General features: G+C 34.3%; 1 protein-coding gene across 3 annotated transcripts in view; it reads left to right on the forward strand.

Moving 5' to 3' along the window:
* Nucleotides 1-499: 499 nt before the first annotated feature.
* Nucleotides 500-19,796, forward strand: part of LOC124094525 (sodium channel protein type 2 subunit alpha) — a 145,266-nt gene continuing 125,969 nt past the window's right edge. For 2 of the 3 annotated variants that reach the window (XM_058580140.1, XM_058580139.1), the window contains exon 1: nt 500-728. The gene's annotated coding sequence lies outside the window, so the exon portion shown is untranslated. Of the gene's footprint in view, nt 729-994; nt 1,141-19,796 lie in introns of those variants that run through there. The other variant, XM_058580141.1, reaches the window with a different exon arrangement.

Consider the following 19,796-nt stretch of genomic DNA (forward strand, 5'->3'; position numbering starts at 1 on the left):
CAACAAAACACAGACTTCACCAGTAATAAAACTTATACTTCTACACAAAGAAATAACAACTAATAAAACTTATACTTGTACACAAAGAAATAACAACAAGTTTGACATCTAAAATTATTTTTGTAGTAGATACATAATGCTTTCTAGATAGTATATGAAGTTAAATAAATCTTAGGGTAAGCATTTACTTTTTAATAATGTTATGAAAGCTTCCATTTAGTTTAAGCATAATATAAATGAATTTAACTAAACCCTCAAAGCAGAATTATGAATTTTAAAAATTCACATTGTAGATATTCTTGAATGTTCGATTTATAGTTATTTAGGGTAGCTGATTTAAAATACAGTGGAATTAAGGGTTATACACTATTCAATCATACTTGCTAAATGCTGCATTGCCAAACTTGAATTAAAATGGTTCCACTTGTGACCAGGAGATGGCGCTGTCATGCAAGATGCTGCCTTTATTTATTTATTTTTTTATTTTAGCATGCTGTTTTCTAACAGACAGTGGGTACCATCGAGTGAGTGTCAGAACAGAAAGCTAAGGCAGAAGCAGGGAGGATGCTGTGGTCGCCCTTTCTTGTTTTTTCTTCTTTAGTGAGGCTAGAACACATGTGAGATTTTGCTTTCTGCTCTAGTCAAAATTCTAAAGAACTGCATTGGAGACTATTATATTCAACACATACATGGATTCTGTGCTGTGATTTGCAATTCCTTTCTTTCAGGTAAGTCATCATGATTCTATTTTTAACCTATAAAATGAATTGTTATCTGTGTTATTAATGGCATTTAAAATAAGACGTGCTTTGTTATCTTGTATTCAGATCTTAAAGATTCGAAAGCTATAATTCTAGCTGTTCTGCATTCAAATATATTCCTAGGCTAAATTGAGCTCTGACTATGACATATTGCATCTTTAATATTTGTCTGGCTTCCCAGACTTTAGCATCCATCCATGGCTATATTTGCTTACCTTTTAAAGGTGACGCTATCAAAGTGAGGGATGGATCTTCCTCTCACAAGGGAAATACTGCTTCTTAATGCACTGAACAAATTGTAAAGATGTAATGAAGCAGATCAACATGGCAGTGGCTCTGCCAAAGCTCAGGGCTGAGCCGTCTGATAGCAGCCTCAGAGGTATGCCAACATACTGCGCCCAAAGGCCTTTTGAACAATTCTTGCTGGTATGATGTTATGGATTGTTTATGCTTTTCTTTCTGCCTAATAGAAATAACATGTAAGTCATTTCTCCCACCTGAATGAAGATTTATGTAATGTGTTTAATAGACTTGGAACGATGGCACAGAGCTTCCCCCTCCCCCAGTGTGAATATAAGGAGTAAATTGAAAATAAATTAATTGTACAGATGGGTTTTCCTTAGATTTTAGTGAATCTGTGATGTTAGGATTGTGGCCATTTAGAATAGTTGATGTTGCAGAAGGTGTTCACATTTGAAAATAATTTTGGTCATGTGATATTAGCTGTGCTAAAGAGTGGAATGACTCAGGAGGTGGATATTGCATGCAACAGCCTTGCTTCTTTCTGAGATTGCTCATGATTTAAGTCCTTTTTATTATTATCAGAATAATCACAAGAAACAAATACAGAAATCCCATATTTAAAAGCCACTGGTTATTCATTTAGAGGCATTTAAATTCAATCTTTTAAATATTTAAACTGTTTTCTATAACATAAATTGTTAAATGCTTCACTCCCTCCTCTCGTGGGAAGAGATGTATGTGGTGCAGTGTGGGGTGTGTATGTGTATGTGTGTGTGTGTGTGTGTGTGATGGTGGAGAGGGTGGCAGGTGGCAGGGGGTGCTGGATGTTTCTATCTCAGTCATGGCTTTCCTATAAAGAGGTAGTTGTGCTGTGTCAGAGGTTGTGAAAGCCATGGGGAATGATTTTATGGAATGATTTAGGCCAAAGAGAAAGAAAAATCTATTATGTTAGTATATGGATTTTATAAAGACTTTTCATTTCCACATGACTCTACCTACATGGGTATTTTAGAATCACAGATTTTTAAAAGCATTTATCCATTTATCATTTTTAAAAAAGCAACTATGGCTGAGACATTAGGTAGATTTCACATTGAGTGGATTTATGCATTTAGAGTCACATACTATATTAAAATCAGGCAAGGCTAGAAACTGACTGGCAGTTTTTTAGTGTTTTCCACAAAACCAATTTACCTTTACCGTGATCATATCTAAATGGCATAGGTGTATTGATATTGACTGTGTGTGTGTGTGTGTGTGTGTGTGTGTGTGTGTGTGTGTGTGTGTGTGTGAGAGAGAGAGAGAGAGAGAGAGAGAGAGAGAGAGAGAGAGAGACATTTTGGGCAAATTCTATAAAGTAATTTCAGTGTACAAGTTGCTCAATGACATATCATATGCAGTGTTAAATTTTCTTGGGTACTTGCCAAAATATCCAAGAAAACTAAATTAACAATTGTGGCGACTGTTTTCTTGGTGTTCTCTTTTCACTATTAAATTAGGTATACCACATTTTTTTTTTGTACCAGGGATTGAATCCAAGGGTACTTGACTGATCAGCCATATCCCCTGCCCTTTCTTATTTTTTGAGACAAGGTCTCACTAGGTTGCTTATAGTCTTGTTAAATTGCTGAGGCTAGCTTTTAAACTGAGATCTTCCTGCCTCAGCCTGCAGAGCTGTTGAGATTACAGGCAGGCCCACCATGCCTGGTTTAGGTGTGCCATTCTACCCCATGCCCATATGAAATAGATGGCCTTGTACTAACTCACAATTCTGATACTTCTCCTTGGGAATAGATTACACATATAGATTTATCTATTGACACAAGGCTATTATCTCATGTCCTGGCCTTCTCTTCCTTTTTCACTTTATAAGTACCAATTGTACTCTAATTCTTCAATTTCTTGAGAAAAGAAATTGTGTCACTTCTGTATGTAGTATTTGTGAGGTGTCATATATTGCCAAGAACTGTCCATAGAAGAAATTGAGAAATAGTCATGGAGTTTACATCAAAGACTTCAACAGGAAAATATACATATATAGATAGCATTGTAGCTGCAAATAATATAAACACCAAAATAAGGAATAAAGAAAGGTGAGAACGTACATGTAATCCAAATATGAGGGCTTGTCTTGCATAAAACATTTTTTTCTACTTAAATCAGATGGTTCCTCTGAAAACGTACTCTCAGATTCAGAATAAAAGTAGTCCCAATTTCTATCCATGAGGATCTCAGAACTCAGAGAAAAAGATTTTGTGAGGATGTGAGAATGAAATTTGATCTTTAAGAGTGAGTTGGATATAAATAAACAAAAATAGAAAATTGCTCATTTGGGGTATAAAGGTGAGGAAAGCAATTACAAGAAAATGGAGAATTATAGGGCAGTGTATAGGAAAATGATAGAGAATGACATATAATCCAATCAGATTGAAGGGATTTGCCTGTTTGTTTTTGTTGTCATTTCCCTTGGAGCAGCAAAAGAAAGGATTTCGGTGTTGTGCATGTGACATACTGACACCTGCTTCCACACAGAGGTAGTCTGTAAGAAGCTAAAAAGTTTTTGTCCAGAAATCAGATGAGAAGTTAAGGCTGAACCTATGTGCTTAAATGAAGTTATGTGCAAAAATTATGACACATAAATGCACATTTAAGGGAAATAAAAGTGAAATGAGCATGATGGGGTATGATCTTAAGATTTGGGGAGTAAAGGGAAACTAGAAACCATGTAATTTACTTGTAGAAAAATAATGACAGAAATGGGTGTCATAACAATGTCAGAGAAGGCAAAAACAGGTAACTTGAATGCAAAAATGAGGATCAGCGACAGTAGAAAACCGATAAAGGAGATGATTAATAAGAGCATAGGACAGAGATGAGGGACTTAGTAGACTGGCAGAGTCTGGAGCTCTAAGGACTAAATGGGAAATGAGACAGTTGGGAAGTATATTTTAAATTTTAGAAAGTTTACCTGTGAAAGTTAAGAGAGAATATTTTACCACTTGGGGAAGAAGGTACTATGGGGGGGGCACTGGATTTTAGTTAAGATTCGAAAAACTTTGGCCCCTTTGTAGAGTAAGGATGTGAGATCAGTAGAGAAATACTGAGGAAAGAAAAAGTCTTTAAGCATTAGTCTTGAAAGAGTTGGGAGAAGAAAGGACTTTTCAAAATTTGAGACAGGAAGGGATGGGTGATGATAGAGAAGAAAGTTCGTGTAACTCACTTTGAGTGGCTTGTTCTTGGAAATCAAGTCTTTGTCTGTAAGATAAAGTATTAAAATCAGTTGGTTCCTCACAAGAGGCTATTTGCCACATATGGACTTTCTGGAAGAAATAATTAATCCCCAGTAGCAAAACACTTTCCCAGCAGAGCAAGTGTAGTGATATTAATCCTTGAACTGGAGACAAATAGTGGTATTTCTTGTTAAGCTCATTGTACATACTTCAGTTATCTATTTCTTATTTGGAATGACCTGTTTAAAAACAGCTTCTATTTAAAACTTGCATCGCACCAACACACATCTATTACACATATCAAGTTTGATTATTAAAGGCTGGTTTGCTGGCATTTGGATAACTCCCTCAGTTTCATTAGTGCTTTCACCGGGATTTGTGTAGAGAGAAGAAAGTCAAGGTATCATAAATGTTCTTTCCTTGAGGAAGTCAAGTCCATTGTGCAGCTTCCTATCAGATGTTCTTTTTTCTCATTCCATTGGTAGTTCTAGAATCCTCACTCATCTTTCCTAGAGCTGATCTCTAGGGATTCTCCTGCACTCACAGGTCATAGAACGGCAACATGGAGCCGAGAAAAAGGTGCAAGTGTTGATGAAGAATCCCAGACCCCACACGGGAGCCTTCTGAAAGAGCTGCTTTCTCAACTCAGGCAAATGCAGTTCAGTTTACACTTGGTTGAATATAAATATGACATCCTTCATTCCAGAGATGACTGTACCCCACTGTCTGGTGAGCCAGGCAGGTCAAAGTGACAAGGGCCAAAGAAGGCATGCAGGTGGCAGTTTGGGCACCAGTGGCCTCTCTTCCTTTGGGGTCAGCCCTAGACAACATCATAAAGGCAATGTCCCCATGTCCTACAAGTGTCCTGTTCTTCCTTCCTGTCCTCCCCTGGAGACCCCTGGGTATGCTTGCAATTACCTCATTCAATTTCCAGATATTATGTGAAAGAATCTTTGTCTAGTTCCAATTCCTAGTAATTAAAATAAGAAAGAATTCAGTTTGTACCTTGTTCTAATTCTTATTAATAGATTCAGATTATTATTGTAAAGTGTAGAATTCATAACCCAATAAATTTCAGTATTTTGATGTCTTTGTCTTTTTAAAGCAGTGGGATGGACATTTGGGGTGTGTGGATGGAATGCCTGCTGACTTGAAATAGAAACGCTAACTCAAATTGAATTCCCTTAACATGTACTGCACACCCACTGGAGGCTCCTGAGCCATGCTTGGCACTAGAGCTTCCGGGGCGAGTGCTGACCATGCGGCAAACTATTGCTTCTCAGCTTGGAGCACTTTCAAAAGCTCCAAATAGCACATTTGAGTTTGTTGTTAATTCCCTTTCAAAAATATCTATTTTATAAAGTTATAATTTAAATATAGGAGACAGAAAACACAAGACAAATCTTAGAATAAACGCTTTCAGCTTTCTGCTCTTGAAAAATATGCTAGAAAGTACACGTCAGGGTCTTCTAAAATTTTCTAATGAAAACTTTTTGTAGTCAAAGTCACAAACACTTTTAATATCAACTCCAAGACACTTTTAGGTGTTGCCAAAAGAAAGATGCACTACTTTCCCTGATGTTATCTCTTTTGCTCTATAAATTTTTTTTATTTGTTTTTAGTTTTATTGATTTTATTTTTTTAAATACATGACAGTGGAATGCATTACCATTCTTATTACACATATAGAGTACAATTTTTCATATCTTTGCATATAGAGTATGTTCAAAATTATTTTTAAATTTATATTTTACAGTGCTGGGGATTGAACCCAGAGCCTTGCACATATTAGGTGAACACTTAACTACTGAGCTATAACCCCAGACCTTTTTTATTTATTTATTTTTTTTTAATTTTTTATTGTGGGTTGTTCAAAACATTACAAATTTCTTGACATATCATATTCCACACTTTGATTCAAGTGGGTTATGAACTCCCACCTTCACCCCATACACAGATTGCAGATTCACATCAGTTACACATCCATTGATTTACAAATTGCCATACTAGTGTCTGTTGTGCTCCGCTGCCTTTCCCATCATCCACCCTCCCCCCTTCCTCTTCTCTTCCCTTTTGTTGACCTGTTTCTAAGGGTTAAAAGAAAGAAAATTCAGAAAAAGAGAATGTGACTATGTTTTACATTAATCAATCTACCCAAATAATGGTTCATGATCTTTTTGCCTAAGTGTCAAGAAGTTAAAATGTAAGATGACTCATAAAATAGATAAGCTGTCCCAATTACTAGCCTGGATGAGATCCACCAACTGAAATCTCTAATGACTCTTGCTTAATCCTTAGCCATATCACTAGTCATGAAGTAGCTTTTGAGACTGACTTAGCAGGGAAATCAATTCTGTGCAGAAACACCTGTTATTGACCGATGTACTCTTATTACCAACCTGGATTCGGAACAAGCAGGTCATGAGAAACCCTTGAACTTCATGTAGTTTTTCCACAGGCTTTCAGGAAAGTGTCTTATACTGATGGCTTCTGGCACTATTCCTGAAACCCCAGGTTAAGAACTTCCTACATATTAGCAATTTAATATGAAGTGACACCTAGTAAAATAAGAGTAATAATTTACACAAAACATATGTGAATTTCAATTATGACCACTTGGCAGACTAAATGAACATGTATCTCTTCTACAATATCTAAGGAAATGTAAATAAAATACAATAAAAATTACAGACATAGTTAAGCTCATAATAAATAAAGAGTAGCCACCATATCTAGAAATAAGGAGTCAACCAAAAACTTCAATAAACATGAAATCTGACCCAGTGATATGGTCAGTAGATGGTATAACACATTTAGGGAAAGAATGAAGTATTGACCCTCAAGGAAGTCAACAAGAATCTTATGTGTAGAGCACAGGACCTCAGAGAGTTGTAAATTTCACTAACATGAGAAGTAGAAACTATAATGTGCTAATCCAGGAGTATAAGAAAAACTATCATTATCCTATACTTTAATAAGCAAAAAGTACTTTACAAAGAATTAAAACCTTAGAACTGTGTCAAATATGTTTAGAATTAGAATATACAGTATTCTAGGAAATAAATTCCTCAGTGTTGAAATCAACATAGAATGAATGCTTTTCAGAAGTAATTGCAAAATTTCCCAAGCCACAAATCTCAGAGGAATAATAACATACTCCTAAGATATACTCACAATGAAATATTGCAAAGCATCTAAGAAATAAACTGTCAGAAGATATATTTAGCAGAATTAACAAAAAAGTATATGAAATTATCATCTCAGAAACTTGAGATAATAAAGTGGCCTAAAATAAACTATAAATAAACTTGTTGAAAATGATAAAAGAGTTCAGGAATATGCTGCGCACAGTGGTACATGCCTGTAATCCCAGCAGATTGGGAGGCTGAAGCAGGAGGATCATGAGTTCAAAGCCAGCCTCAGCAAAAGCCAGGTACTAAGCAACTCAGTGACACCATGTCTCTAAATGAAATACAAAATAGGACTGGAGATGTGATTCAGTGGTCAAGTGCCCTTGAGTTCATTCCCTGGTTAAACCCCACCCCCACCCACCAAAAGAGTTAAGGAATAAAATAAGACACTAAGACACTATTAAATGAGAACAGGCAGATATTGAAAAAATAGAAACCAAAAGAAAATAAAAATTAGCATGTAGTCAATAAATGGATTAAATGAAAAAAAAAACACATTGATGTAAGAATTAAATATTTATAGGTAGATATGACAATGTCACCCAGAAAACATCAGTAAAAATTCTTCTAGTTAAAATAAATGATACATAGAACTAAAAGGTCCAATAATACTTAAGAGACATTCTAGAAGGAAATAATTGACAGAATGAGGGGATTTGATAGTTAAAAATGATAATAGCCAAGAAAATTCTGGTACTAATGAAAGACATATATCCTTGGGTAGAAGCAACAACAACAACAAAAAAAAACCAAATTATGAAACTTCTTTCAAACCCAGAGAAGATACACTAGCTATTTGATATTTATTAGTGGTAACAAAGGCATAAAATATAAAATGTTAGTTGGCCTCCAGTAAAGAAAGCCAGCATAAGGGTCAGGAATGTGTATCCAGTTGTGCTGGTGAGCAAGGGAGAGCTGTGGAAGAGCAGCCAGAGATGGACCATGAATGGGAAGAGGCACATGTAGACCAAATGGGATGACTATGGAACAAATTACTTAAAATGAATAACATGAATTTTATTGTTGGCTCGTCCTCTGAAGCAAGAGAACTAACACTTAAAGCAGAAAAGGTGTACTGGATATAGTTTATAAATATTTTTCTGATTTTGATTTATAGACTTGCTTGTTTATTGCCTTTAAAAATTCACCATCCCTTAGCTGTATTAATTCAGATTCTCACAAAAAGAGATTGAGTATGATACAGAAGTTTCCTTTCTACCCCATGCTAAGTCCATTCCTATCACTCCTTTTCTAGGCAATAGCTGTTTTTGAATTTGATATGCAATCTTCACATTCATATTTTTAAAATTATACTTCACACAACTTGCATGCACATATAACTTAGAGCATTGCTTGTGAGTTTTTAAAATTCTATGTAGTGGCATCATGTTGCCTCATTCTTGATTTTACTGTTGAACTTCAAAGAAATGATTTTGAGAATTGACCTTTTTGATATATAGATGTACACTTCAACCAAGCTATAGGATTTTACTTCATGAGTGTATCACAAAATACTAACACTTCCCATAATGACGAATATTTTATTTAAGTCCATGTTTTTACTATTATAAGCAGTAATGCCATGAACATTATTTATGTATTTTTTATACCTCTTAACATGTATTTGTGAAGTTCAATGGATTTTAAATATATTTAAGTACATTCTGTTTGACATTTTTATTCCTTTGACTCTAGTTCCAATTGTTAACTCATTAATAGTCCAAAGTTTTACTTAGAGTGTTATATTTATGAACTACTTTCTTTGGCAGAAGGCAACCCATTATAATATTTTAGAAGAAAAGAAAATGGAAAATTTTTCAGTATTCATTTGATAGCATTAATGGGTTTGAGGAGTACCATTAAGTTTTGTAGGATATCCTTCCTTTGGAAGCAGTGTGATGTTTCTCTCATGATTAAATGGGCATTAATTGATTTAGGGGAGGAAAACTGCAGAAAGAAAGTGCTATTTTCAGCACATCATTTCAAGGATACATACTATCCACATGGTATGTTGGTTCTGATCAGGTGGCTGGAGAAATGTTTCGTTTTTTACTATTGTGAAATTGCTTTTTCCCCTTTTCCATACTGCACTCTTTAGAAGGATGTCACTATAAACAACCCACAGTTAAAGAGTGGGGAGTTATACTCCTCCATCCTGAGGACAGAGCATTATTTGGAATTCTTATGCATAGGAGATTTTGATCCTATTTATTTATTCAATTATTTATGTCATTATAGATCATCTATAATTATTTTCAACACTGAGTCATAGAATAAAGTAACTTAATTTTGTTAATGAAAAACATCCCAGTTTGGCTGTTGGGTGCTCTTTCACGTGGTTCCTGTGTACCTTTGATTCACCTCATGAATGTGGACACTAAATGAATTTAACCTGTTACAAAAATACAATGAGAATAAAGTTTAACTTTGAAAAAAACAGTATATTTCACATATAATCATGCATATAACTTTCAGTTTGCTGGAGAGTTTATTGTTTCTTTCCTTTGCTCTTGTTTATTTTTATTTATCTGTTTGTTCTTCTTACATATACATGATAGTAGAATATATTTTGACATATCAAGCATATATGGATATAAATTATTCTAATTAGGATCCTATTCTTGCAGTTGTACATGATGTGGATTTCCACTGATCATGTATTCATATCTAAACATAGGAAAGTTATGTCTAACCCATTCTACCATCTTCCCTAATCCCATTCCCCATGCCTTCCCTTCATTCCCTTTTGTTGCCATTGCTCTTTGGTGAAGTGACTTCCTATGCTTGTGTGTCTCCCATGAATTGTCTGCTGTCATCTGTTACACACAGTTCTAGAGACCCGGAGTACAGCAAAAAACTGTGCAATACTCCTGTTCTATCAAGTTTGTATTATTGTATACAGATAATAAATTACCAAACAAATAAGTGAACAAGGTAATTTCAAAGAGACATAAATGAACATGAGAGAACAGCTACATATTAAAAAATGACACGCTGGACATGGCGGCACATGCCTATAATCCCAGCAGCTCAGGAGGCTGTGGCAGGAGGATCACAAGTTCAAAGCCAGCCTCAGCAACAGCAAGGCACTAAGCAACTCAGTGAGAACCTGTCTCTAAGTATAAAAATACAAAAAAAGGCTAGGGATGTGACCCAGTGGTTGAGTAGTGCCCCTGAGTTCAATCCCCAGTACCAAAAAAAAAAAAAGAAAATGACCTGCTTGGGTTAGGAGTGGGCAGTTAGTTTTGGTTAAAGAATATGGCATTGAGGAGGGACTATTTGAACTAAAATATAAAATTTTCAGCAATAAGAAAATCTAGAGTTGTGCGTTTCAACGAAAAGGAATTGTGACTGCAAAACCCATAAGGAGAGAGAGGACAATCATATAGGTCTTCATAAATTATTGTAAAAATTTTAATGTTGTTCAAAGTGCAACTGGAAGCTCTCAGTAGGGTTTGATTAGAGACTAACATAATTTCATTTGTATTTTTAAATAACTCTTCCAGCAGGGCTGCAGCACTTTTGACTATATGTAGAGAATGGATTACAGAGAAACAAAGACTAAGAAATTTTTCATGAGACAGGAGAGATGAGACTGACTTAAAGTAACTGGTAGTAAGGACGATGGAGATATTGGAGTCATGTTAAGAGAATTTTGTGAACAATCGTGGTAGGCAGGACTCTGGGTGGTGGGGTTAAAGATGAAGAGTCAGGGTTAAATTTATTTCTCAGATACTCAGTGACAATGGGACAAGTCTTCAGGGAACGTCCCCCCAGCCCCCCCCCTACCACCACCACCACCTTTTATGAGCAGTCCCAAGCTGACTGAAAGACTCCAAGTTTGAGCCTTGTAAGTATCTCTGGCTACAGCAAGGATTTCTAAGCACAGTTTCAGTGAAACTTCTACTTGACCAATTCATCTACTCCTTTCATTAAATTTAAATTAATTTTATTTTTCCATAACATAAATACACTATATCTTCATTAGTTCTGTTTTAAAAACACAAAAGAAAACTAAAAAAAATGTTAATACATTTTCTATCAGAAACTATTTGGTAGCTAGTTGGTTAGTTCTTTTATAAATATGATTTTATCTTGTACTCTTTTCTTTTTAAAACCTACTTTATTGCTTTTTTGTCATTAAATTTTCGTCTATATAATCATGTTTATGGCTACATATTATTCTACTATAGGGGATATCCAACACTGATTTCAACAAACTCCTTTTGAACATCTGTTATTTTCTATTGAACTTTTGAATTATTTTCTATGCTTGTATTCCCATTGTAACAAATATTTCAGGAAATAGGATGGTAAACTTTTGTATACATTTTATTATGTTTTTATGATATTTTCTAGATCATGGATTACTGGATTAAGAGAAATACACTTTTTCAAGGTTGTGCATGTGTAATTGCCACATAGAAAAAATGTGTTAGTGATTTACATTTTCTATCACCATTATACATGAATGCCAATTTCCTTGTTAAGTATGCCAACACAGGGTGTAAGCATTAATCTTTTTCCAATTTAGTAGTTAAAAAATTGGCCAGCAGCAGTAGTGCATGCCTGTAATCCCAGCAGTTTAGGAGGCTGAGGCAGGAGAATTATGAGTTTAAAGCCAGCCTCAGCAAAAGCAAGACACTGAGCAACTCAGTGAGACCCTATCTCTAAATAAAATACAAAATAGTTCAATCCCATATATATATATGATTTTATCTTGTACTCTTTTCTTTTTAATATATATAGATATATAACCTATTTGATTTTTAACATTATAAATTAACATTTTAAATGTTAAGATTATAAATCTCCCAAAGATAAAATCAAAAACATACTAAAATATGGATTCAAATATTTCCATATTTGGAAATGCATCTTCTTTTTTTTTTTTTTTTTTTGTACTAGAGATTATACCCAGAGTCATTTAGTAACTAGTCACATCCCCAGCCCTTTTTATATTTTATTGTGAGACAGGATATTGCTAAGGTGCTTACTTAGTCCCTCACTAAATTGCTCAATCTGTCTTTGAATTCATGATCCTCTGCCTCAGCCTCCTGAGCTGCTGTGATTACATGGCACCTAACCTTGACTTTTACCTTATTGTTTTCTCATTTGCAGTCACTTCATTTTGCTTTCCCACATGTTACTATTTGAGAGTGTCCTTAGTTGAAGCCATGATTCTCTTTTCTCTTCTATTTACATCTATTTTCTTGTGAACCCCCCCCTCCTTGAATTTCATGACTTTAAATGTCATGTAAATAATGATTACATCTGAAGGACTCCGACTCAGGAGGTTTTTTTTGAAGTAGACTTGTATGTCTAATTGCTTATTTGACATGGTGATTTCAATACTTAGTAGATAGCTCAAAGTTAATATGCCCTAATCTAAATTTCTGACCTTACTTCTCACCCAGTCAACCTCTTCCCACCCCAGTCCTTCTTCATTTTGATAGAGAGGTCCCTCCCATTTTCTTTGTGATCAGGTTGAAAACTCTGTTATCTCCTTTTTCTAGTATCACATATTCAGTCCTTGGGAATTCCTGTTGACTTCGACTTTAGAATATACCTAGACTATATCTGATTATGAGCTTCCATTTTCCCTGAAGGTAATCTAAATAAGCCACTCCACATCTCAATCTGTGGTTAATTTCCTGCCTAGACTTTATTATTCTATTCTTTAATATAATCTATTCCTAAAATAGCAGACAGAAATACATTTATGCCACATCACTGCTCAAAATCCTGCAAGTAATGTCCCAACCATTTATTTTCAGAGTAAAAGCCCACATTATAATTTCTAGTAAGATAATATTTGATCTAGTCTCCCATCCATTAGTTCTTAACCGCATCTCCAATTTCTCTTTCCCTTATTTAATTGGGGTATTTCTTGAATATTTTAGGAATACTTCCATCTTTTGGGCTGTTCTCACTCCCTGGAAGGCTTTGCGTCAGATATTTGCATGAGTAACCTCTTCACCTGCCTTACGTGTGTGCTCCAATGTCATTTCTAAGCCATGACTATTTTGACTATTCCGTTTAAATTATAAACCACTTCCTCTCACCTTATGGTACAGAAACAATTCATTTTGTTGTACTATTTTTCTTTGCTATCTTTTTCTTTATTTTGTTCTTTGTTCTTGTATTTTCTTTGTTTTCCTCCCTCCCCCCCTTTTTTGTAACTCTTATCACCTTGAAGCATACTCTGTACTTTGTATTTTATGCATTAGTAATGCAGGTTCTATGTGGTGTACCGATGTTTCACAAGTGCTTAGAATAGTTACTGACATATAGAGGAACTAAAATTGTTTGTTGGATAAATGAGTGAATCTAAGAATCATAACTTGTGTTTCTTTAAGGTGCACCATACTTTCTCTTTCACCTTTATTGGACCGACTCACACTTAAAAATACCCACTACAGTCTGCCTGATTTTCATTCAGTATTTATGACAATAGAAATGAAATGCATAGTTATTACAACACCAAGGCTTATAGGAATGTAAATGTATAATTAACCCTGCCTGATGACCTTTTCCTGATTTATCTAACATATGATGCTTCTCATTGACTTCTTTACTCTTTGCTTGCTTATCCATGTTCTGGGTTGGGAGAGCCTCTAAATCAGGAACTTGGTTTTCATATCTATCTCCCAACATCTAGCCCGTGGTTGGTGCATAAGAACATTTTAAAAGATGCTGGTTTAGTCACAGGATGAGCATGTACTTAAAATATAATATTGTTCCAGTATGTGCTATGCATCATGATCTTTCTCTATGTAGATGCCTTCAATCCTTACAATAGTCATATAGAGGGAAATGTTAATCTCACTTTTTTAGAAGTGGTGAAGCTGGTATTTCACCCAGGATCTCAGTCTTTCTCAATTGTTTCAATTATTAATCCCAGTAGCCACATAATAGAAAATTTAATGTACTCCCTGGTTCAAAGATAAATATATATAATGCAAGATTTCTTAGGAATATTGTATTTTTTTCAGTTTGAAGCAAACCCTTAGCTTTCTGAGTATTATGTGAAGAGTATTATTGTGCTGCTCAGTTCAAGCGAGAAAACTTTCTGCTTTTAATTGTAATAAAATTTTGTATTAACTTAGTGTTTTAGTTAGTTTTTCATTGCTGTGACCAAAATACACAACAAAAACAACTTAGAGGAGGGCAAGTTTATTTGTAGCTCATGGTTTCAAACATCTCAGTCCATAGACAGTTGACTCCATTGCTCTGGGCCCAAGGTGAGTCAGCGCACGGTGGGGGAAAGTCCCAGTGGAGAAAAGCTGCTAAGCTCATGACAGGCTCAGGAAAAAGAAAGAAAATGAGGGGAAGAGGCCATAGGAAGATGCATCCTTCCAGGGTGTCCACCTCCTCCAGTCATGCCCCACCTGCTACCTACAATTTCCATCCAGTTAGTCCATTAAAGCTGGGATGGACTGATTGGGTTATAGTTTTCACATTCAATGATTTTTACCTCTAAATATACCTTCAGAATCACAGGAGCTTCAGGGGGACATGTCATATTCAAACCATAACACTTAGTTTATATAAACTAGGATCTAATCAATATTACCCCACTGACTTCCCCAAAGATAATTCATGCATATTTTGTTCTGAACCTCAGCTTAGACATTTGTTCTTGCTAAACATCTAAAGTCCATATTACTTTATAGAAAGTTCCAACTGATATAAAAATGCCAACTGGCCATTGGAAATTGTATCTTTCCATTCAATCCCATACTAAAAACATTTTTCACTAAATATAATTCTGCCCTTCATAAACTTCAGATTTCCAATGAAAATATTTTTGTAATATCTCCAATACTTCAGAAAATACTATGAACTTTTGCTTTAATTAGGTCTAATTCAAATAGCAATCCCTTTATGACATTCTCTCTGTTCTCATATGCAACATGTACTTCCATTAAACTCTGCATTATATATGCACTTGTTACCCTGCATATTAGCCATATGTATATATGCATACCAGAGTCATTATCTGTCATTTAAATCAGTGAGTTATATAGGGACAAATATCACATCTTATAGTTCTACAAGGTACCAGTACCTATACACACAGCCTACCATAGGAGGTGACCAATATATCTGTTGAAAACTTCAATCAAGATACTGTTTGAGTTTTCTTACATTTATAGCATAACTGTGTTCCACTTCAAGAAACTTATTAAAATAGCACTTGGTAGTTTAATATATATGCATTTAACAGTTTTTAAATTTTGTGTTAATCTTAGTGGACTACATGTTGAGTTATAAAGTTATAGGGATACCTTTTTTATAAAATTTTCAGAGAAAACTTTGATGATTATAATTTGGGGATACCTCTCTCTTTCTCTCCCTGTCTCTCTTTTTCTCCCTCCAAATCTTACTTAGTGTTTTCTTACTTCAAAGTGAGTAATATTTATAATCAGTAGCAGAATTAACTATAAACACACACACATACATCTGCATATACACAGCCTACCTCTCCTTTTATCATTGTTATCTAGCTTTAAAAGTGCAATCTATAAAATATAATAACTGAGCTTCTACAGAAAAGAGTGAAATGCAGATTGCAATAGTCTTCAGACATCACAATGGCAAAAAAAAAATGTATAGCTTTGCAGGAATTTTAAACACTTAATTGCAGGATTGTTTGAGAAAACATGTTGCTCAGCCAATAAGAACCCATATGTTCTTCATTTTTCCCTGAGGTTCTAGTTTATCGGATTGCTGACTTCAGTGGACTCTATCAAAATTTGGTCTCATTGTTAAAGAGCATAAACAGTTGTAAAAGAAATGAAACATGATTTAGAAATCAATAAAATATATTTTACAGCTCAAAACTTTCTACAAGTTATGTTTTTTATTTTGTTTGCTTTTGTTTGTTGTTTTACTATGTTTTAGTTTATGGTATCTTAATTTTAGTGACAGTGTATCTTACAAATGGGTGAAATGACATTTCAGGACACAATATTTTCTACAGCATCTAATAGATAGAAACAGCCTCAGGAGAATATAAGCAAAATCAAACCAAACCAAAGAATGCATTGACTGGTACACATTGGCTCAGAGATATGAATAATTATCAGAGATATTCAAATATACAGGCAGTAAGAACCAATGGAACATTAGTTATGGGGGCATGGTAATAATAATAAAATAAAAAAGTTTATCAGGTATGTTTTACATTTATATTTTCAAAGAGAACATGACAATACTTTGTCTTGGGAACTGCATGCAAAGTGCTATGTGTGTTGCCACCTTGGGTGTCTGCCAGCCCTGTGACATTTCTATGGTGTGGTGTACAGTGCTCCTTACCAGATTCCTTTCTGTCAGATTGCCATGGTTGAACACAAAGGCCATTCTCTTGCAAGTGGTCTCTGCTTCCTCCAGATTCCAGAATTATTTCCTCCTCTTGCTTCCTACTGCTGTTAGCCCTGTGATGCACAATACTTTGCTACTTTCCCTTAACAGTCTTTTCATTTTGTTTCATTTTGTTTTAATCTCTTCAATTAAATTCCCCTCTTTGGCTCTGGCATCTGTTTTCTGCTAATACTTTAATTGATAAACAAATAACACAAATGGAATGTTTACTGCTCTATAGGCACTATTGAAACAGTTTATAGGAATCCAATTATTGGGTCCTCACAATGATCGATTCTGTGAGTCAGGTACTATTATGACCACATTTAAGATCAGAAGGTACTGAAAAACATAGTACTTAAATTAAAAAAAAACTATCTAAAACAAAATAAATCCAGGGAGTCTAACTCCAGATTTGAATTTAGATGTGGCAATAAATAAATTAACATGATTTTAAAGATAACCTTGTATTTTTGGTGCATATGTAAATTCCATAGACAAAATCTAAGCAAAAAAGAAGAAAGAAGTAGAAGCAATTTAGGGAAACTTAGTGCACAAGTCACAAAAATAAACACAGAAGACAAAGATTTAGATTTGGAAACAGCTTATAAACAAATTGTAGATATCTGAATGCTTGAGGATATCACTAAGTATATCAATGCTCCGAAAACATGGAAAGGGTAGGAACAGCATTTTCCTCAACACAAAAAAATTATTATTACAAAATCATACATATTAAAAATCAATTTGCTGTCTTGGAGTATTTTAAGTGAGCAAAAGTATATGAATTAAATTGAATAGAAAAAAAATGTTACTTAAATTCCTAAAGATTGATTAGAATCAATAAATCCCATTTTACTTATCAATAATCTCCCTGAAGATGCACATTGTTTTTTAATGATTTTTTTTAATTTAAGAAAAAAGCATTATTCAACTAGGATGAAAATATGAAAATTTTTACTGGGAAATTCTTGCTGATTTTCATGTGGAGGTATGACAAAAGTGATGTCAAAATTTATTATTATCCCATCTACAGAAAGTGGGAGAGAAGATTATTCACGTGTTTTATTAAACTTCTCTTGTCTTATACTTGCTCTTCTTAACTTTTACATCAAAATTCTAACTTTGCCTGTGCATTATCTGGTAGTAAGTACTTTTACATGATGTTTGTGGAATTCTTCATGACATGACATAGGCTTTGATAGCACCATTTTTGATCTGCATAATGCTTAACAAGTGGTTATTGAAAACATCACTGAAAGGCTATGCGTAGCCAATAATAGGGTCTTACACACTAAGTTAGTTTGTAGTGACTTTTGTTAAAAATGTTTGAGAAATACAGAATATTTCACAACATATAAAAATTATACCAAACAAGTCCTAAAACATTTGCTAAATGGTTTCTTTCTTTTAATTTGTTCTAATTACTTACACATAACAATAGAATGCATTTTGATACATCACATAAATGAAGTTTAACTTCTCATTCTTCTGGTTGTATAAGAGGAAAGTTACACCAGTTGTGTAATCATATATCCATATAGGGTAATTAATATTGTCTGATTCACTCTACTACCTTCCTACCCCACGCCCTCTCCCTTCCCTTCACTCCCTTCTGCCTGATTCAGAGTACCTCTATTCTTCCCTGGCTGCCCTCTCCCTTATTGTGGATTAGCATCACATATCTGAGGAAGTATTTGGCCTTTGTTTTTTGGAATTGGCTTATTTTGCTTAACATGGTATTTTCCAGTTTCATCCATTTACCAGCAAAAGCCATAATTTTATTATTCTTTAATGCTGAGTAACTTTCCAATGTGTATATATACCACGTTTTCTTTATCCATTCATTTGTTGAAGGGTGCTAAATGGTTTCTTAAACTGTTCCAGACCTGGCCTATATTCTCAACTTAAACCATAATTGCAAAGTTTAGGTGGTTGGCAGCATTTAAACTTCTGGAAAAATGATTTCATACAGTGAAATATATAGGTATGCTTACATTACATATTTTAACATTTTTTCAGTTCCTTTTTTTAACCTTTTAGGAACATAATTTTGTTGCTAAATAAGGTGATAATTATGTTTATTCTTTTTCAATATTTCTTTTTTAGAGACTGGATACCAACAGTGGTAGAGCACTTGCCTCGCCTGCTTGAGTTCCTGGGTTCAATCCCTAGCACTGCAAACAAACAAAACAAATTACAGAGATTTACTTCTAAGCCATGTTTCCTCTACTTATTTCTAATCAGTATTTTCTTCTAATTAGAGTGGCAGGTTTGCATAGGAAATATTAATGTTAAAAATTTCTAGCTTTTTCCTAACTTTGACACATATATTTATAGAGTTTTGTCACTATATTTATATCAGTATCTTTACTGATACAAATTTGATTTGAGACAGATTTCATCATGCAAAGAAATACCTTTGATTTTTCCTTATAAAGGAGTATTATAATTTACAAATAGATGTGATACTTATTAAATCCTGTTTTAACATCTAGTTATGGTTCATACTATATTTGAATCATTCATAGAGTATATTTCATTAATATATTTTAATATTGTATTAGTTTTAACATTACTATTTTGGACCACATGTTTAGTTTTATTATTTTATTAAATAGCTGATAAGTTTTATTTTACTCTATTTAAGAATAATGTACCTGTATTCATTAGTGTCATTGGTTGCAGGTTTTGTTTTTGTGGTTGTTCTATTTTCCATATTTTTTATTGGTGTGTTATAGTTGTACACATGGTGCGATTTGTTGTTACATATTCATACATGCACACAATATACACAAGAATATTTGGCCAATATCATTCTCCACTATTTTCCTTTGTTTCCCCTCCTCCCACTCCCTGGGTCCCTTTCCTCTACTTTAATTTTCTTTCCTTTAATTTCCAGGAGATCCCCCCCACATACACACAGACACACCACACACCTTTCATTTCCTTTTTTTCCTCTCCAGCTTTCACATATGAGAGAAAACATCTGACCCATTACCTGA

Source organism: Marmota monax, unplaced genomic scaffold (assembly GCF_021218885.2).
Source record: "Marmota monax isolate L192 unplaced genomic scaffold, Marmota_monax_Labrador192_F-V1.1 WCK01_AAM20220418_F8-fsc00007, whole genome shotgun sequence".
In the NCBI taxonomy this organism is placed as follows: Eukaryota; Metazoa; Chordata; class Mammalia; order Rodentia; family Sciuridae; genus Marmota; species Marmota monax.